Raw genomic sequence first — 22,452 nt, 5'->3', positions numbered from 1 at the left:
TCTCAGTTTGACTAGGCAACTTACCTTTCTCTCTCACATTTAAAGAATTAGCTAATTGCCCAATTTGAGCTTCAAGCTTTGCAATTGATTGAGAGTGAGAATGAAACAGTTGATTATCTTTTTGAAGATTACCTAAAGCTTGCAAGACTTTGTCCTCAAAAGCTGAACTTTTAGGAGGCGCTTGATTTGGATTAGAGTGAGATTGAGAATTTGATACTTGAGGATGAGAGTAGGACTGAGGATTTGATGCTTGAGGTTGAGAGTATTGATTCACATTCTGAGGATAGAATGAAGGACGGTAACCTTGAGAATTCTGATTTTGATTTTGGAGATGTGGGGGAACATACTTTGCTTGGTAACCTTGATTTTGAGGAGGGTTTGCACCGTCTCCTTGATTTCTCCATGCAAAGTTTGGATGATTTTTCCACCCCGGATTGTATGTATTGGAATAAGGGTTGTTCCCTTGATGAATGAAAGCTGCATTTGCTTGTTCTCGAGACTCACTTGGTATAATTTGTCCAAGAGGGCAATTTGAAGTATGGTGAGTGTAACTAGAACAAGTCATGCACATTTCATTGGAATGGTGAGGATATGATTGAGTTGCCGGACCTTGATTCAAAAGGAATGTATCAAACCTTTGAGTAAGATTTTTGACCTCAGCGGCAATTTCCATGGAAGAGTCTATTTGATTTATAGCTTTCTTTCCTCCCATATGTGCTAAGTGACTACCCCTAGAAGATGAAGATCTATGCATTGAGTTTTCACTCATTTTTTCGAAAAGAAGCCAAATTTCATCTTCATTTCTTTCTATGTAGCTTCCGCCACAAGAAGCATCAACAATGCCCTTATTGGCATCGGATAAACTTGAAAAGAAACATTGAACTAATTGCCACTTAGGAATGTCATGATGTGGACACTTCCGTAGCAAGTCATTCAAACGTTCCCATGCTTCATGAAGGGGTTCTCCTTCTTGTTGTTTAAATTCACGAATGGAAGTTCTTATGGCATCAGTTCGACTTGCGGGGTAATACTTTTTTAAGAACTCTTGTTGCAATTGTGCCCAAGAGGTGATTGTATTCGGCCGCAAGTTATTGAACCAATATTTAGCTTTATCCCAAAGAGTGAAAGGGAAAAGCTTCATTTTTAGGACTTCTTCCGGAACATCCGTGATTTTCACGGTGGAGCAGACTTCCAAAAACTCATCTAAATGTTTATAAGGCTCTTCATTGCTCAACCCATAGAAGAGGGGGCACATGTTAATGGTGGAAGCCTTAATCTCATAATGATGAGCACGGAAATTTGGCAATTGAATGCAAGTGGGTGCATTATATTGATTTGGAGTGTAACGATCCCTAAGGACCATTGGAGGATTGAGAGGATTGAGAGGAGGATATGGCATTTGACCTTGTTGAGGGTATGCCATTTGAACATATTGTTGTTGTTGCTCACCAATTGGGGGAACAACATTTGGCCTTGGCATCCCTAGATTAGGTTGTTGCACTGCATGATTAACTGGTTGTGGCATTCCCAAGGGTGGATGCACACCTTGAGGATCCACAATATGAACTTGTGGTGGGTGGTGCACACCATTATGATCCACATGACCGAGATCTATAATGGGATCTTCAATTGGATCTTCCATTAAAGGTGATGGAAGATCAAAATTTAAAAGATTAAGATGACTATCCCTAATACTACTTCTTAAACGCCGAAGAAAAATTTCGAGATTTTGATTTACAGGAGCAAGAGGACGATTAAGTGATCTACGACCATGCATGCACTAGAACAAGTCAACACACCAACATTTCAAAATTTCAACCTCCACATACGATGTTCCCAAACTCCTCAATAATATCAATGCACTTAAAACAAATAAATGCCTCCACACGGGCCGATGCCTTCTACAAGAAGGTATGCTTGGACTTAAAAATAAAACAATTCAATTTAAGCCTCCACTTGGGCAGTCCAAAGCATGCAAATTGGTATACAATTAAAGTACTAAAATTAAAGAGAACTTACAGATGGTCCTTAAGCAACTTCAAATTTTTTTTTAATTGCTTCTAAGTCCAGCGTTTGCTCCACTTTGCTTCAAGTACCTAATTGACAAATCAAATAAAAAAAAAATTAAAAATTAAAATGACTTAAAAGTAGACAATCAACAAAGAACTAATGTTTAATTCAATTCTTCAAAACCGTTAGATCCCCGGCAACGGCGCCAAAACTATGGTACGACTGAGCGTGTGCACAAAATAATGCACAACACTTTAGGTTTAGAAATAATGTCAAGTGGGCACCATATTTTAAAATTTATAAAACCACTAAACACTTATACTATGGAGTATGAAGTGAGCAGGGATCGTCCCAAGAGATCTAAACAATTATAGGTTTTCCAGAATTGAATTCTACTTTAGTGCTTATGTGATTGCCAAAAGGGTTTTGTTTGTGATTAAAACTAATTTTAAACTAAATGATTGCAATAAAGAAATATAGTTTAAGAGATTGGAAAGAGACTTAGGGTGTAGGATTCACCACTAAGCACATTCCCTAACTTACTCACTTTCAACTAATTGGGGAAATAATACTATGTAATCTATATGTGGCTAACAAGTGCAATGAAAAGTGTAAACCATCAATTTCAAGCATGAATCAACTACCTAATGACAATTAAACTAAGTGTAGTGCAATTCACCCATTCAAAGTATGATTTATCAATCCAAGTTACAAATTTAACACACATTAATCTAGAAGATAATGCAATTGTGACAAAAATTATGGAATTCAAACATAAGTATGGATGGTCTACTTACATAATAATTGAATTGCAATTAAATTAATTAAACTTAAATTAAACTAATTAAACATGAATTTAAAACTAATTAGACAACAAATTAACCTAAACATGTAGTACCATCTATCAAATGGAAGCATTTTTCATCAATTTGAAACACAATTACAACTAAGCAATACCATGCATAGCCATCACAAGAATCAATTAACAAAGAATTCATGTGTAAAATTTGTTTATCAATCAACCACACATAAGACAATATGAGATTAATACAGATAATCAATTGGAAGAATTTAATTCATAATATTCAAGACTATACACTAATTACATAAATTAATCCCCAAAAAGTATGAAAAGAGAGAGAGAATAGGTTACATGCTTAGGGTTTATCCAACCCTAAGTAGAAGAATCAGCCACTCATGGTTGATAGAGTCGAAGACAGGACAATCCCCATCATCTGCTTCATCTTCTCTGAACTTTTCTTCCAAACCCTAGCCTGTTCTTGCTTTTTCCCTTTCTTCGCGTGTTTTTCCAGAGAGAAAATACGATACTACGATACAGGAAAAAAATAAAATAAAACAAAAACTTCCTTCCTTTTTTCTCTAATAATCTTTACTTAAATAAAAACTAAAACTAACCCTAATCTAATGGCTCACTGGGCCTTAAGTAACAATCTCATTAAAGCCCAACAGTTCCCAAAATGAGCCCAAAAATTAAATAAAAACTGTAATGTTGCTAAGTCCTGGGGAATCGATCCCCCACCCTGGGGATCGATCCCCCCAGAGTTGACAAATTCCTTTAAGCCTTATTCAGCTCCATTTTTGTCCCGGGCTATTTGGTTTGCTTCTCCATCTTTGGGAACATCATCAAAGGCCCGAAATTGACCGCTTTGTGCCATTGTCTGAAAATCTTTGCTTAACTCCAAAAAGGCTTAATTGGACCGTTCTTAGCTCATTTTAACTTTATTGCCCTGAAATACACATAAACATAAATTAGGACTAAAACATAAAATTAAGATAGATGCAAAGACTAAAATACCTTAGCTTAGGTGCTGAAATGTGCAACATTTAAGCACTTATCATATGTATTGATGTGTGGTATTAGAAATTCTAATTATACTAAATTGTTATATTTAGTTGTTTTCGTACTTTAGATTTCAAGTTGATAACTCTGAGAATCTATGTTTTGTTGCTTTGTATAGCATGCTTCCATGTTGGTTAAATTGCATAGATATTGGGATTCGTGTTTTGTTATTCAAATGTAGCTTAGGAATGATCCTATAGATTCATTTGGAACATAGACGGTATGCGGCATGACCCACCTTTGTCGTTTTTGTATATTAGATTTCAAGTTGATGACTTTGAAAATCTATATCATGTTACTTTGTATAACATGCTTCTATGTTATTTGAATTGCATGGATGATGTGATTTGTACTAGAAATGATCTAGGGTAGCTTAGGATACTCCCTGAGTCTCATATTAACATAGACGTTAGGTGGCATGAGCCCCTTTGACATGTTTCACCTTAAGGTGATAAAATTGTAAAATGTTAGGTCGATGCATGCTCATTTCCTACGAGTAGCTTTATGTTACTCATCCCAAAGTTACTGGGGCATATTTCAGGTACAGTAATCAAGGTTGATATTCTCATTATGCTCGGATGATTTGTGGACTTGAAGGTTTCATTCTTGTAAAAGTTGGCTTGAAATGCCATCTGTAGCCTTATTTGTCAAATGTGTATATTTGATTCTAAACTTGTAATGTGTGCCTAAGCACATTTTTTTATTCTCATTTTATGTATATGATATAAGGCCAAGGGCCAGATTTTATTTGAAGTCCATGTTTATTCATAATGGTTGTATTTTGCCTTTAATGAGAATATGTGAAAAAATATGCGTTTCAGTATGTTATTTTGCACCGGAGTGTGCTTTATGTATGAAATTCATTATCTAGCATGCATTTAATATGTATAAGGTGTGGCCAAGGGCCAATTACCATTTTGTTTTCATTTTTGCATTGTAGTTTCATACTTTGCATTTTGAGCTAAAATAGTAAAATCCGAGCCTTTAAGGGTTCATTTCCAAATTGGGTGATGCAAAGTGTGCACGAGCACATTCATTAGGACTTACTTAATATGCATGAAGTGTAACCAAGGGCCAAACGGTAATTTGAAATCATTTGATAATTTTGGTTTTTATTTTTCCCATTTCATTTGCATTTTTGCCTTTTTGGCCGTTGGAGGGTTTAATTTTGCATCGGTGGTATTTTTAAGCCATGGACTATTATAGCACGTCCTAATAGGTAAGTTAAGTTTGCGTGCATGGTCGTTTTCGGGCAAACCTTCTTCTTTGGTGAAATGAGCCTCCTATGGACTCATTTTGAAACTTTGTTGCATAATCTGATTTTAGGGCATTCTGGGGTTTTCCTTCGGGAAATAATTCCGGTTTTCACATGGTCACTTAGAAAATGTGATTTTAGGGGGGGGTTTCTTCTTTGTGGTTTTCCAGAAAATGACGTCTTGGTACTAGAAATCCCTCATGAAGTTTCAACTTCCAGTTTTCATTTTAGCTTAGCTCTCTTGACCAGATTTCTTGGGAGGGTGTTTTGGCTATTTTGCAGCGAGTTTTTTTTCATTTTCTCACGTGATTCTAGGTAGAAATTTTAATTTTGGGAAGGGTTTCTTTTTCGTGTTTTTCCAAAAAAATTCATCTTCTAGCCCATTTCTGCTTTCAAATCCTGTAGCAGCTTTTTGCCTCTTGTCCAGTTCTGATCTAGAGGCATTTTGGGGATTTTACAGTGAATTTTTTTGTTTCCGTCCGCTATGTCAGGTAGAAAACTCGATTTTAGATGGGATTTCTTCTTCGTGTTTTTTCAGAAAAACTCGTTTCGACCTCCGTTTCAAGCCTCAGTTCTGGAACTCACATTTTTTTTTCTTCTTATTGGCATGTGCACGCCATTGGGCGCCGGTGGGCTTGTGCATGGGTGCCGTGTGCACCATGTCCTTCGTCGGGTCGCCGCGACGTCACAACTTAAAACCCTTGTTTCTCCCTCGTCCGGACCCCAAATCGAGTGAACTTTTTTTTGAACTTGACTAATTTTTCGCTGTCTTTCCAACGGTGTGCTCAGTTGCACCTGTATCTTCTTGGATAATTACCAGTTTACCCTTTTTGCTTTAAGTGCTCGTTTTTCTTCGTCATGTAGTTTCTCCTTCGTCCGGACTCCGTATCATGCGATTCTTGAATCCATCTTGATTAGTTTTTCGTTTTCCTTCCGGTGGTGTGCTCGGTGGCACCCGACTCCATAATTTCCAGAAATGACTATTTTGCCCCTGGGGGCTTATTTGTCATATTTTTGATCTTTTACTTCCGCATTAGTTCTCATTGAGTTCCACGACCTCATGGAAGATCACTTTGACTTCTTAGAGTCTTGTTTCTTGCTTCCGCATTCGAATCAATCTTCGGCTCATCACAGGACGCACTGGCTTGAAAAACCAAGGCCGTCAAAGGTGGTATCAGAGCTCCTAGTTTTGAATACCTTAGACGACGGGTTTTGGGTGCATATCATGTTTTTGTTGCTATGTTATACGTGTACATATGCTATTTTGTTAACATTTTTCAGTATTATAACATGTTTACGTGCTTCTTGATAACATGCTTGGTTTGATAACCTGTCTGCATGCTTAATTGACAAATTATTTTGAAGCTTACTTAATTCAGTTTAGCATGTTGTATATGCTTATTTGCTTTAGCATGACTATATGTTGCATACATTGCCTTGCTTCTTGTTTCGTGCATTCATAGCGTGAGTTGCATTCGATCATAATAACTCGTGTTATTATTGATTTTGTTTCCTTTTGGGGCATCGTGTTAGGGTTCTGGTAGAATCCTGTAGAGTTTCCACCAAACTCATTGGCATCTTGGTTTGGGGGATGGTTCTTTTCCTCGTAATGAGAGATTGGACTTATCTAGGCTCGGTTGTACGTTTTCTGTGTGGTGTCTTTAGAGAGGCATTCCATTCATTCTTTTGATTTTACGAACTTGCCATTTGTATGATCACTTTTACATGTTTATGAGCCCCATTGTTTTCAGTCATGTATTAGAAACATGTTTAGGATATGTCACTATGTGGTAGTTTGTGTGAGGATGTATATGATACGTTTGCTTATACTGTATTTGTTTACCATGTTTGTGCCATTGGTGGTGTATAGCACGTTGCTATTTATTTAACCTCTATATAATAGGTGGTTTATTTGGTTTACCTTATGTGTACTGTGCGTAGTACTACAATATTATTTGATTTATGTCATTTAAATTTTGCGAGCATATACTATGTGAGTATTTGGTTTATACTGTTTCATCTTTCCTGCACTTATGTTGGGGTTTTGTGACCTTGGATGTCGGGATTGTCATGAGTGAGCTACGTAGTAGACTCGTGTTTTGAGGTTTTGGTTGTCTAGTATAGGGATTTTGACCGAGCGTTTTGTCTTCTGTATGTAGCCTTACAGTAGGTCTACTTCAGATCTGTGCTTAAGATTTTCGTTTTGTGGTTCCAAATCCATTGGCTTGAGGGCACAGACTCGTCAGGCTGTGGATTCAGGACTAGTGTTGTTGTTGTGGTATTTTCAAATGTGGGGGTCTTTAGTTACGCCAGCGTTAGGGATTTAAGGCTTTAAGTGTAACGGTGCCAGTGACATTGTTGTTAGAGTTTTGGGATTAGCTACCCCAACTCTCGCAGATGCCTGGTTCTCGTAGTGCTTTTAGTAATGATCATTTTCGACATTGATGTCATTTGTATCGAAAAGTTTCCTTCTGAGTTGATCTGTTGAGGGCATGTTATGAACTAGTACCTTATAATGTCATGCTACCTTACTAACGAGTAAGTGTGGGCGGGTTCTCGTTTTTGTTCGTACTGCCATATCATTCTTAGCCATCTGTCATGATTTGACTTGCCGTTGTCTTGGGGATTCTTTCGGTGATTGACTTTGAGTTGATGTGCCGATTCGTTCAGGAAGTGTCACCCAGTTCTGGGTTTTTGCATTCTTTCGGGTGACCTTTAGGCTTTTGGAGTTGTCCTTTAGCACCTTATGGTTTATCCTTTGGTTTGATCTTGCTTTGATCTTGTTCGGTTCTCTTTTGTCTGTTCCTAATTTCGGGGACAAAATCCCTTTAAGGAGGGTAGGTTGTAATAACCCGATCATTTTCCTTCCTTTCCTTTTTCTCAGATTTTCACGGATATTTTTTTTTCCGTTGTTCTTTTTCATTCTGAGTTCAGTTTTTCATCACTTAGTGTCGTCTCGAGTGCTCTGGAATGATTTCTGAGACTCTTTTCCTTGAAATGACAACTTCCTTTAAGGACCGAGTCATTTTCACATTTTTCGTTTTTTGACACTATTCACTTTTCATCCTTTTCCCTATTTCGTCTTTTTCCCTATTTTGTCTTTTCCCCATTTGTCATTTTTTCGCACAACCTCACTTTTCGTGCTCGGAGTTAGTTTTTGACTTCACGTGTCTTCATTCTAAGTGGTTTCCACGAAATACGTATCTTTACTTTTGTAGAAAAGCTCTCTAGTTGCTCCTGGTGTCCATAGGGCATGGATGCATAGTTTTTCGGAATCTTTTTCTTTTATTGGGGTGTTTTTCGTAAATATCTTTTGAAGATATTTTATTTTAGGGGTTTTTAAGAAAATATTTTTGAAAGAGATTTTCATTCTGGGTCATTAGTGCAGTTTTCACTTTTTGGAGGGGCTATTGTGCAATTAATGAAAGTTATTGTAAAAATACCTCGTTTTAAGCTTGGGTCCTCATACAGGACTCATTTTCACTTTTCATCGAGTCGTGTACTCTTAGAATTCCCTTCTGGTCATTTTTTTTTCCAGTTTCAGAGTTTTTGGCCCTAGTTACTGCCAAACTTGTTCGGGCCATATCTTTCTGGTCGGAACTTGGTTTTTGACGCCGTTTCTTTTGTTATTCATATTTTCTCATTTTGAATCTTTTTTGTTCACAGATTTTTGCCGTTTGAGTGTGTCTACTCAAATTCCACTTTTTCGAACCTAGCGGGACCCTTTCGGGGCACTTTTTGAGATTTTTTATAAATAAGGGGACTTAAAGTCAAAAAGTGATCTTCTCCCCTCTTCATGCACGACTTGGATCTTCCATGGCAGCCCAAGGGGGGCTGCCACCCTTCGCCTCTCATTTAAACCTCATTCCTTTTGTTATAAAGTCATAGTGCCTTCGCGTTTTGTGTTTGTCTTGACTACGCGCTTCTTTCACCCTTATTAGAACCTTTTTTTGGCCGATTTTTGAGTTCGGGTTTGAGGTCAAGTTAGGATTTTGGTAAGTCCTCTTTGGAGTTTAATGTTCACGGCGTTGTCCCCGACAAAACCCCAAAGTATTGTCAGATTCGGAGCTGTTTCATTTTGGTGGCATTTAAGATTTTCATCTCAAATTGAGGTAGGGGATGTTTTAGGATTATATATGTATTGTATTGAGTGTTTCCCATGATTATACAACTTGTATGCATGCTTTGGTTTAAGTATTTAGAATTTAATTTAATTATTTTCTATGGTTATGATTTAATTCTTACGATGATGTATAGCTTAGAATTGAATTGTGCATGCTAGAAAGCTTGGCTTTGGTATGTTTGTTAACATATATTAAATTGGAAGTATTTGATAAAGAATTGCACTTTTTATTTAATAATTATCTTTTGGGAAAGTTTAATTATCATGAACGTACCTTGCATGGAATTAACTTGTGATTGGCTATTAAATTAAGTCTTGGCATGTTCTTTAATATACTTTAATTTGAGAGCATTTGGATGAGTATGAAAATCTAGAGATTTTAATTAAAATGATTAATTAAAATCTATTTTAAAGGTCCATAGGTTTAATTAAGTTTTTGACTTGATATTGAGATGACTAGGACATGTGTACTAACATGCATAAATTTGGGACCATTTAATGTTGTTTTAGAATCTAGGAATTTAATTATCATGATTAATTAAATTCCATCATATTGTTTCAAGGACCTAATCAAGTTTTGATGTGATATATGTATTGACTATGCTATGTTGTTAACATGTGTTAATTTGGGATCATTTAGTTGATGTTTGAAACTTAGAGAAATTAATTAGGTTATGTGATTAATTTCCGTTTCTATTGCATTATTGATTTAAATCATGTGGTTGACATTGGTAGTATGTTTATAACATTATTTTGGACTTCTATTAGATTCTTCAATTTATGTTTTCAATATTGGATTATATTGTTATAGCGTGTTACGTATCGCACACTGAAGATTCGACATGTGATGTTATTATAGCGCGTAACAAATCGCACTATGAAGATTTGACATTGTCACCCTATAGTAGTTGTGGATTTAGGGCATGTATTGTGTGGTTTCAACCTACTTGTGCATGAAGGTAGTTTCGTGTACTGTTTAATACGTATATAAGTTGTTAACTTATTTATTTTGGAACCACTTGGGACATTGTGTGATGGCTAGGGTTTGGCTCTAGTACTGGGACAAGAGTCCTGTAAGTCAAAAGTACGCACGTTGGGTAGACTGCCCAGGGTTTAGTAGCCCAAAAGAAGTCCTGTGTCGGTCTGATCTGTCTAATATCCAAGTATATCCATTTTTGCTGATTTCACACTTTTAGATTCTAGTTGATAACTTAGAGCATTTATGTTTTGATGTGTGGTATTAGAAATTCTAATTATACTAAATTGCTATATTTAGTTGATTTCACACTTTTAGATTTTAAGTTGATAATTTTGAGAATCTATGTATTGATGTGTGGTATTAGAAATTCTAATTATACTAAATTGTTATATTTAGTTGTTTTCGTACTTTAGATTTCAAGTTGATAACTCTGAGAATCTATGTCTTGTTGCTTTGTATAACATGCTTCCATGTTGATTAAATTGCATAGATATTGGGATTCGTGTTTTGTTGTTCAAATATAGCTTAGGAATGATCCTATAAATTCATTTAGAATATAGACGTTAGGCGGCATGACCCACCTTTGTCGTTTTTGTATATTAGATTTCAAGTTGATGACTTTGAAAATCTATATCATGTTGCTTTGTATAACATGCTTCTATGTTATTTGAATTGCATGGATGATGTGATTTGTACTAGAAATGATCTAGGGTAGGTTAGAATGCTCCCTGAGTCTCATCTTGACATAGACGTTAGGTGGCAGGAGTCCCTTTGACATGTTTCACCTTAAGGTGATAAAATTGTAAAATGCTAGATCGATGCATGCTCATTTCCTACGAGTAGCTTTATGTTACTCACCCCAAAGTTACCGGGGCATATTTCAAGTACAGGAATCAAGGTTGATATTCTCATTATGCTCGGATGATTTGTGGACTTGAAGGTTTCAATTTTGTAAAGGTTGGCTTGAAATGCCATCTGTAGCCTTATTTGTCACATGTGTATATTTGATTCTAAACATGTAATGTGTGCCTAAGCACACTTTTTTATTCTCATTTTATGTATATGATATAAGGCCAAGGGCCAGATTTCATTTGAAGTCCAAGTTTATTCATAATGGTTGTATTTTGCCTTTAAAGAGAATATGTGAAAAAGCATGCGTTTTAGTATGTTATTTTGCGCCGGAGTGTGATTTATGTATGAAATTCATTATCTAGTATTCATTTAATATGTATAAGGTGTGGCCAAGGGCCAATCACCATTTTGTTTTCATTTTTCATTGTAGTTTCATACTTTGCATTTTGAGCTAAAATTGTAAAATCCAAGCCTTTAAGGGTTTATTTCCAAATCAGGTGATGCAAAGTGTGCACGAGTACATTCATTAGGACTTACTTAATACGCATGAAGTGTGACCAAGGGTCAAACGGTAATTTGAAATTATTTGATAATTTTGGTTTTCATTTTTCCCATTTCATTTGTAATTTTGCTTTTTTGGCCGTTGGGGGGTTAAATTTTGCATCGGTGGTATTTTTAAACCATGGACTATTGTAACACTTCCTAATAGGTAAGTTACGTTTGCGTGTATTGTCGTTTCCGGGCAAACCTTCTTCTTTGGTGAAATGAGCCTCCTATAGACTCATTTTTAAACTTTGTTGCATAATCTGATTTGAGGGAATTTTGGGGTTTTCCTTCTGGAAATAAATTCCGGTCTTCACGTAGTCACTTAGAAAAAGTGATTTTAGGGGGGGGTTTCTTCTTCGTGTTTTTCTAGAAAATGACGTCTTAGTACTAGAAATCCCTCGTGAAGTTTCAGCTTCCTGTTTTCATTTTAGCAGTTTTTTAGCTCTCTTGACCAGATTTCTTGGGAGGGCATTTTGGCCATTTTTCAGCGAGCTTTTTTTTCATTTTCTTTCGCTTGGTTGGGTAGAAAATTTGATTTCGGGAGGGGTTTCTTTTTTGTGTTTTTCCAGAAAAATTCATCTTCTAGCCCGTTTCTGCTCTCAGATCCTGTAGCAGCTTTTTGGGTCTTGTCTAGTTCTGATCTAGGGGTATTTTGGGCATTTCATAGTGAATTTTTTCTGTTTCCATCCATGATGTCGGGTAGAAAACTCAATTTTAGGTGGGGTTTCTTCTTCGTGTTTTTCCAGAAAAACTCGTTTCGACCTCCATTTCAAGCCTCAGTTCTGGAACTCACATTTTTTTTTTTCTTGCTGTCAGCATGTGCACGCCATTGGGCGCCGGCATGGGCGCTGGTGGGCTTGTGCATGGGCACCGTGTGCGCCATGGCCTTCGTCGGGCCGCCGCGACGTCATAACTTGAAACCCTCGTTTCTCCCTCGTTCGGACTCCAAATTAAGTGAACTTTTTTTTTAAACTTGTCTAATTTTTCGCTGTCTTTCAAACGGTATGCTCAGTTGCACCCGAATCTTCCTGGATAATTACCAGTTTACCCTTTTTGCTTTAAGTGCTCATTTTTCTTCATCATGCTGTTTCTCCTTCGTCCGGACTCCGAATCATGCAATTTTTGAGTCCATCTTGATTAGTTTTTCGTTGTCCTTCTAGCGGTGTGTTCAGTGGCACCTGAGTCCACAATTTCCAAAAATGACTATTTTACCCCTGGGGGCTTATTTGTCATATTTTTGATCTTTTGCTTCCGCATTAGTTCTCATTGAGTTCCACGACCTCATGGAAGGTCACTGTAACTTCTTAGAGTCTTATTTCTTGCTTCCGCATTCAGATCCGTTGTTGGGTCAATCTTTGGCTCATCACAAGACGCACTGGCTTGAAAAACCAGGGCCGTCACATATGTCATGACACATTTCCAGCTGCCAAATACTCTTTGTTAAGAGCTGATGAAGTATTTTCGATCATTTTGGTGGAGGAAAAAGAAAGATGGAAGGCTTATTCATTGGACGAAATGGGACTTACTATGTTTTAGTAAGAATGAGGGAGGGTTGGGGTTTTGTGATATGGAAGCATATAACCCTGCCCTTCTTTCAAAACATGCTTGGAATTTTCAAGTGCTAAATAAAGGTTTGGCTTTCTCATTGTTCAAGGCTAAATATTTTAAAGATTGTTCCTTCTTGGATGCCGCTTTGGGGAGCAACCCATCATGGGCGTGGCATAGTATTTGGTCAACTAAACAAATCCTAAATAAAGGTTTATGGTGGGTTGTGGGTAATGGAAAATCTATAAATATTTGGGATGATCTTTGGGTGCCGAAGAGGGATTCTACCCTGCCTTGTCCTAGTGAGAATCCTCCAGTTCAATTGGTGGCAGACCTTATTGATGAAGCAACTTCTTCTTGGAATGACACTATCCTTCATCAATTTTTCTCCCCAGAGGTGGTGGCAGCTATAAAATGTATTCCTCTTACCTTGTGTGATAGAGAGGATGTTTCATGCTGGGCTTTTTCCGAATTCGGTGTTTTTTTTAGTGAAATCTGCATATCATGTTGCTTTTAATCTTTTATTTCACTCTTCAAACTCTAATGTATCAACTCTAATAGTGAATTCACATACTGGTTGTTGGAGTCGTCTTTGGATATGTCAAATTCCTGCCAAAATAAAACACTGTCTATGGCAATGTTGCCAAGGTGTTTTGCCTACTCGTGTGACGCTTGCGCAATCGGTTGACCTTTATTTCAACCCAAGGTGATCCCTTATGGCGCCCAGGCTTTATAACACGTAATAAGGGGATCACTGCTTCCTGCACATCACCCTCCTCTTCCATTGCTGTGGAGGTTCCCACTTCCTCCTCCATTGGTGCGGGGATTTCTCCTTCCTCTTCCATGGGATCGTGTTTTGTAAAAGATTGCCAAGGTGAGTTTTCTTGTCTTGTGGAGGTTTCGAATTCCTCCTCCACTGGTATGTGGGATTCATCTTCCTCCTCCATCGAATGGTGTTGTGCAAACAATTGTGAAGGTGGGTTAGGTTGTCGTGTGGATGAACTGGGTTCTGTAGATCTCGACCCCCTGCCTTGGCCTACATTGTGCCGTTGCTTCCATTTCTTAACAACTGTAATAATTTCATATGCCAACTCCTAACAATTTTAAACAAGTTTAATAAATATATATATCAGTTAATATATAAATGTAACCGTAGAGTTCCAAGTAATTATGAATATGCAAATATAACCGTATATTTAGTACCAATTATAAAAAGCCATAATTGACGTGATTACCTTATCGGCATCTTCAGATGTATCAGTTGTAAACTTTACCTCACCGAAGCCGAAACCATTATATTTACGCTTCTCTAAATTCAACCTCTCGCCTATTAATTTGTTGGTCCATCCACGTAGGCATGACATCTCAGGCTTCGGTTTTGGTCCATTGACATCCACACGGTGTAGGTAGAAAATCTACAACATATAAGCCATTATGATAATGACATTATAGCTATTTAAAATAAAATGATAGACACATTACAAATATTATATCTTAGAACATACCATGAGAAAAAACAAGCATCCATGTATGTATGTGCAACCTTCTCTTCCTCCCTTTCCTTTATAGGACGCAATTCCTTTTTTCAACCAATCTAAAACAAACTTCCCCCAATTGTACGATTTAATAGCATCCACATTGTCAACCGTTGCCAATAACCTTTTGCTTGTCTCATTTTTTGATATGGGTGCTAGAAGTGATCTGCAAGCAAAAAGGACAAAAGCCCTCTTGAAGTCATCCCCAACAGGAAGAACTTCTAATTGATGCGCTAAGTTTGGCACTTCTATTGCACCGTCCTTTAAAAAAATGCCATTTTCTAACCAATGCACATTTTGTACAATATAATTTGGCACATCTTCTCCTCTTCCCGAGGGTAGGCCAAGTACCTCTTCAACGTCACTTGGCATAACATGGATCCGAGCGCCAGATTCAAGGGTGAGATGGGATGTTCTAGGGTCAAAGTGTTCTACCAACCATAAGCACAGGTTGCGCTTCAAAATGGTACACTCGATGTCTAAAAGGGACCCAAACCCAATCTCTTGTACGACAACCTTTTTGTCTTCACTTAAATTGCAAACCATTTCCTTGAATTTATTTGGAGAACACCTGGTATTCAACATCTACAAATAAATTACCAACACAGGCACATTAGATACAAAAAGGAAGGATAGAGCACATATATGGACATAATTCAAGTAAATAGAGCAAGGTTACATTGCCTTTTATATTGCTAGTGATGAAACAAGCTCAAATATCACGAGCGTTGGGTGACTCCTTCTGGTGAATTCAACATTAAGAAAAAAGGAGTCAAACAGAGAGTCTTCAAAATCAATTAAGTTAATCCATCACATAACAGTCAAACTTAAATTTACCAATTTGCACTTCTACACATTACATGTTGAAAAGATTCAACCTCAAATCTGCTAGCTTACAAAGGCACTTGGGAGTACTCATATATTCCTAATTCATTAATTCAATACACAGTCTTCGGAATTAATCCAACTAAGCACGTTAATGATAGGTAAAACACACTATAAGAAGCATATATAAAGCATCACTTAACCCAATCGAACAGATAAAAGGAAAAAAAAAAAACACTTATAGTTTTTATTTTTATTTCTTTTATTGAAATTGTTCTAAAGTTCTTTTCCTTGGATGTTAATGGTCGTAGGGTTTACCTAATAAGGGAAGGAGAAAGGATCCAATGTCCTCATACCATTTGTTATGGGAATGAAGGTTCTACCTCGTATTTTGAATTAGAGAATAACTCTAGGGGGTTTCGATTACCATTGGAAATGCTCAGCTCAGAGGATAAGTAATGGATCTTTTTGTTGATGATCTTATGTTAATCGCAGCTGGGATGTTGAATCTGTTAAAATACTGACAGAAGCAATAGCTCAATTTAGTTTTAACTTCTATTTTTAGTTTGATTCCAAATAATGCAAAGAGGTGTCATATTCTGATCTGGTATAGAGACTGTTACTCAAAACCTAATTCTCAAAAAGCTTAATTTCTCTATTAGGACCCTCCCAATTAGATATTTGGGAGTTTCATTATTGTCTAATAGACTGAATAAGCTGCACTGTGATCCTTTAATTGAGGAGTTTTGGACTACCAACTACTCATTTTGTGCTGGAAGGTTACAACTTATAAAGTCTATGCCATTCTCAGTGCAAGTTTATTTGGCTTCCACCTTTGAATCTAGGACATTCAAAATTCAAACACACAATCAATTACCAATTAAGCGCCCAAATTGGCCCACAAATATTAATAACATCAGTTTCTCGAGTCAAATAAATAAGTTAAGAATTATCCTTTTTCTAATAAAGTTTTACGACAACACCATGATAATGATGATTTTTATTTTTGGGAAGCACTGGAAGTGTTTTTGTTGCTTCTACAACTAAATAACTACACAAATCTTCCAACCTTCAAACAAAAAAACACACACACAAAAGAAAATAAAAAAATAAAAAATTGAAAATTTTGTTGTTTATATATTAATAAATTTTGTTACTTTATATTGTACTTTGTTTCATATACAACTGGGTGCCTGTCTTAATTGACAGATTTATGCTTCATGCGGTTAACATCCAATTTATTATTAGCATGAAAAAAAACTAGAATAAAAAATATATATATATTTAAATAATTGAAGATATGACTTACCAGTATGAAGTGATGAAAGCACTCTAAAATATGATAAGACCGTAGGGTGCTGTAATTGTAAAAATTATAATCCACAATAAGGGCCTTCAGCTTGTTCAAGTCTAAAGTTCAACCCAAATTTACCAATTAGTCTTTCAAATCCTGCAAAGGGAGATCCTGTTTCAGTCATTATCTTCACAAATATTTATAACTAAAATTCATAAAATAAAAAAAAAAGTATATAAAAAAGATCATAAAATATTTCACCAAATAAGATTTAGTTTGCAAAACAAGAATTATAGGTACAAATCCCAGAACAAGATAACCATAAACACGATAAGCTAGAATGAACACGAACAGTCGTCTTAAGACATATACACCAACTTATTAACTATTAATAGAAAACCGAACATGACACAAATATTCAAATTTATATGTCCAGTCTTCATTTAAGCTGAGTCTTATGCAGTAGTTATGCTACAAAATAAGAACTACATGCTTTAGCTTTTATGTTACTGTAATTATAAATTAAGGAAGACTATTCTAAGTGTAAAGAAATAAGAAAGTGTGCATCAAAAACAAAGAAATAAAGAAAGAATTAAAGAAAGAAAATAGAGTTAGCATGCTTAGGAATGCAAGGCTCTCTTCAAACTGGCAACTGTATGCTAAACTAAAAACTACTTCAACCCTTGTTTTCTTTGGATATACTCTTGTTGAAACTCAGAATTTGTAATTTGGTGGTTTGACAAATCTCACACATACATGTTACTTTCACAAAAATAAGTGTACACGAGTCCAGTTAACTGATGGGAGATATTCTGATGACGTTTTCTTGAATCTCCGTTTAAGTTTCAAGCTTAAATAATTTATCCTATCATGAATTTATAAATAAGGTCACATCAAATCCAACTTCTAAATATTAATTTTTTTGTCTTTCTTAAAGTGCAATAAGAAAATTGAAGACCCAATCAGGGTCATCTCTCCTTTTTGCATTTCGATCAGCAAAAGGAGAAAAGGTTCTGGAAGTGGAAGGGACAATCACCAACCAGCTGGTTCTTCAACACGTGGGAATTTCTACATGGCCTGGTATATTTTTGTGATAGTTCAACTCTTTAGTATTCAAAATGCTACTTTATATATATATATATATATATATATATATATATATAATTTGATGAAAAAAAGGGGTCAGGTGACATGGTGAAAGCTTAAACTGGCCACTATAAGGAGACATTTTTAAGTATGAGATCATCCATTTCGTAGGCTGTAAAGAAGCTGAGTCAAGCCAACTTTATAGAGCTTATACTCAGCTTGGCTGGTTAGAAGCAGTGTCTGAGCTTAGTTTGAGCTTGGTTAATTTTTGAACAGTTGTGATCAGACTTGACTCACTCAAATAAACCAATTACTCAGCTCGGTTCGCATAAATCAATTGAGTTCTTAAGAAGTTCTGGAGGATGGGAAATTTCGAGCCTTGTTATCATAATTGTTGGTCAAAATAAAATACACGCGTCATGCTTTGCAACTTCTCACCGTTGGAGCAAAAGATAGAGAAAGTGTGTCTGTGTGACTGTAGATTCTTAGTTTTAATTGTTGATTAAATTTGGACCATTGACTTCTTTTTCTGTAAACAAATGAATATCAAATCTAAAAGATAGGTGAAACACTGAAAAACTTAAATTAACAGGATAATCTGCCAAGGAATGCTCTACGATGTCTCTAAATGCTAGTTCAAAGTTTTAAATTATGTATCCACATAAGGTATGAAGGAAAAAACAATCATGAGCTTTGCCACATCAACAATATTTAAACATATATACAATAATAACAACGAAATAGTAAAAAAGGTTCAATAATTGCTGTACTACTTTCACAAGTGATTGAAATTTGCAATAAATTGTATATTATGCATAAAAGGCTTCCTAATAGCTGTTGGAAAATCTGAAAATTTGGATACAAGTCCATTCAACCAATCTTTTCCTAAGTCCTTATACTTTATCCTATGTTTGGTTGCCAAGAAATTGGGAAAACAAGAAGAAATTAGGAGACATGGAATCTTGTAACAATTCTACTCCTTTATAGAAACAAAAACCTTGAAGTTTTTCTTCTTTCCTTATTTTCTCTGCTACCAAATAATGGACAGGTCAAAATTGTTGTGTTCTAGCCTAATTTAAGCTACATCTTAACTTAAAAAGTCCAAGCAATGACTTAAACTTTTATAAAAGATTGGAATGATCAATACCAAAGTCCATGCCTTCTAGCAAACAAATTTAATGACATAGCTAGCCCTTTGTCCTACATTGTTAATTCTCAACAACACAAAGAAACATCATCCACATATGCTACAAAATGAAATTTTGCATATATACCATTATTAGTAAGACAAATCCAACAAAATGAGATTAATTAATGAACAATAATCTACTTATTCTAAATTATTTTTTTAGTCAACTTGTTCATTCTATAGAGAAAAGAGTATCACCCAATGGCCTAATTAATAGAGTGGCCAACTTCCTGTGTTCGAGTCCTTTCTCCTTCTAGTTTGCCAAGGAAAAAAAAATAGAGAGAAAATACCATTTTCATGGCTCCGAATAACATGCACTTTACTGTTACGTTATTAGAAATAATTGTACTTTAGCTTGATGGAATGTCTGGAATAAAATTTTAGCAACTTGAGGTATAAAATCTACAAAAGAAGTACATTATTCGCTTGGAATTCAACATTTTACTAGAAAGAAATCTTTAGTATGCATATGTTTCTAGTAAGGGGGGAAAATTGTGACATTTGAGTAATCAAATAGGCATAATAGGGAATCTAATCCCTAATAATTGAGAAGTAAAGTCAATAGATCAAAGATGCAAAACTAAGACAAAGATGAAATAATTAACACATTTATTGTATAAGATAACTGCAATTGTTGGTAGAATATATCAACTACTTATTCCTATATAAGAGATTATACCTAGTTGATACTTCCAAAATCATTATCTTCACCTTCTGACCAAAATTAAAGCACGTATGTAAAAAGCATGCTATTAACCACCATTAAACTTAACTAGAAAACTTAAAACTAATACTTTTTGAGTAATTATCTAAAAAACAAAAGTGACTAAACAAGATTCTTGAAATTGTACCAAATAATTGAAGAAATATAATGTTAGTATCATTATTGGAGGTAGTGCATACTATGTCCCAGGAGGTAGTTAGTAGCCAATACATATATACTCCATATCTTGTAGTCCTTATTTTGTAGCCGTAGTTCCTTATTTTGTAGCAGATTAAGGTACTACTTCTTTCCGATATTCCCTATGGCAACCACTTAGTTATCGCGTATGTGTCTAACTTCTGGCTATAAAATAGCACTTTTAACTACACAGTCAGACATAACATAGGTACGTAGTCTCTTCTATACATACCAATATTGAAGAGCTTCTTCCTTACATAACTACTAGTATATTAGGAACTACTTGACTGCCTTACCCATTATACATGGATTTATGCTCTATGGTAGATTGAGTTTATAAATTTGTATATAACCTCTCATCACATGGTACTAATCATAGTTGTGTAGTCCTTGGAGAGAGTTCAGGCTTATGGGTTTTTGGTGAAGTAGCTCTGATTGTCTTTTTGGGTTAATATAATTTATAGTGATTTCGATTATATTCTTAAGAGGATTATATAAACTAACCTTCTAAAGTTCACAAGAACAGGAATGACATCAGTTTAAAAAATCTTAATAACAACTTCCACTTTATCTTCACTAGCTGAGAACTTATCCTGTCATTATCTACAAAAAATTGAAGTCAGTGAAGGTTTCCTATCTCAAAACAACAGAAATTTGAGATTTACCACAACTTTATGAAATTCTGCAAGATTAGTTGCAAGTGTTTCCCAATGAGAACTCATTACCATCACAGTTCTTTTTCCCTTAACTTTTAGATTTGACTTATTTACTTCCTTGCATAATATATAACCAATAATTGTATTGCCATCATACCTACCATGAACAGACCTACCATGAACAGAGGAGTTATCAATAGTAATCATAGTCATATTTACAATGAGACTACAAAGAAATTACCAGTATTACTGGTATGCAGTTATTTTGAAAAATCCTCTAATATATATATATATATATATATATATATATATATATATATATATATATTTATAAGTAAAAAAAATCCTCTAATCTTATCTTTGGAGAAACAAGAAAGTTTAGTTTCACTTTTTATTGCAAATTAGTATGCACCCAATTAGAGCAGTAGCACAACCAAAACCAAAAAGGATAAAACTGAATCATTCTCCTATAAATAAAAAAAAATAAATAAAAGAAAATAAAAAAAACCAGCAACTTCATAACACAGAAAGACACAGCTTACAGCATATGAGTCCTCAAATCTAGTGAATATGTAAACAACACATGAATTGAAATCATGTCACCAGAAAGTAACAACAACTTAATTGATTGAAATTATCACCACATAGTAACATTTACAGAGAGACTCTACAACTTTCTAGGGGAAGGCAGAGATGAAAGAGGAAATTGGAAAATAGTACCCGGGTTAGAGAGGGTTAGGGCTTATCCCTATGCTTGAAGAAATAACTTCTGCGATTGAAGAAAAAATTAGAAAATTGATGAGAGTTTAGAGAAGGAAGAAAGCAGAATAATAAAGATCAATAAAAGTTTAGAAAAGGAAGAAAGGAGAACAAGGCCTGTACCTGGGCGATTTTCCTCTGAAGGTGAAACTTGCGAAAGACAAAGCTTCAAACAATCATCTTTTGTGATTTAGGCAAAGTTATGTCAGTGCTTAGAAAGGGTTAGGGTTTCATTGATGGATTCAATAGAGTGAGGGCTAGGTCTCATTTGAGAATGGGAAAGAGAGGGGTCTGCACAAATAGAAATATGAAAGAGCATTAGGGCTCTAATTAGGTCAAAGTAAAATATGGAGAAAGGGTATTTTAGGGAATACAAAAAATAGGGAGAAGGGCATTTTAGTCAGCAGAAACTTTAAACAGTAAAAATTCATGTGCCACCTTAGTAATTTAGTCAAACACATTTTTTTGAAACTATGGTGCTTTGACTCAATGGATCTGTAAATATGGGCCACTAAATATTACATAAAATTACTGCATAAAATTAGTAAAGGTTCATACATTTCATAAAAATACTGCCTAAAATGAAACTCAACTACTGAGTTTTTTTAAGTTTTTTTGAGCAATAACGGGGAGGTGGAATTACAAAGTCATCATCCCCTGACCACAAGCTGACTCCAGATTTGTAATTTGCCCCTTCCTTTTTGCAATTTCAAAACCCTACAACATATATTTGCATAAAAAAAAAACTAGGGTGAGGATCATTAAACCGAAGTGGGTTATATGAATGTCAAATCGAAGATGGGGGTTCTCTGAAAATCGAAGAAAGAGGCATAATCCCTAAAATTTTGAAAAAATAAAAAAATTGTTGTACCTGAAGAGTAAGAGTCGATGTTGGAACGATTGGGTCAATTAGCCTGTGCTGCTGGAAGAGGGTGGAAGAGCCTCAATATTCTTGTTGAGTTTGCTGAAATCCATGTGCCACCTCAGCTTTTGGGTCAAACTCATTTTAGGCAAACTATGGGACTTTGACTCAGCC

General features: G+C 35.5%; 1 non-coding gene across 1 annotated transcript; it reads left to right on the top strand.

Annotated features, from left to right (window-relative positions):
- The first annotated feature begins 899 nt into the window (after positions 1–899).
- On the top strand, positions 900–1,006 carry LOC132297868 (small nucleolar RNA R71). The gene has a single exon (XR_009479436.1). It is a non-coding gene; the product is annotated as a small nucleolar RNA R71 (small nucleolar RNA).
- The last annotated feature ends 21,446 nt before the right edge of the window (positions 1,007–22,452 follow it).

This window comes from Cornus florida, unplaced genomic scaffold (genome assembly GCF_030987335.1).
Source record: "Cornus florida cultivar Cherokee Brave unplaced genomic scaffold, ASM3098733v1 CherokeeBrave_3.0.0_Hap2_Chr02, whole genome shotgun sequence".
Classification (NCBI taxonomy): Eukaryota; Viridiplantae; Streptophyta; class Magnoliopsida; order Cornales; family Cornaceae; genus Cornus; species Cornus florida.
Note: the sequence above shows the minus strand (reverse complement) of the source record. Positions and strands in the feature narration are given on the sequence as shown.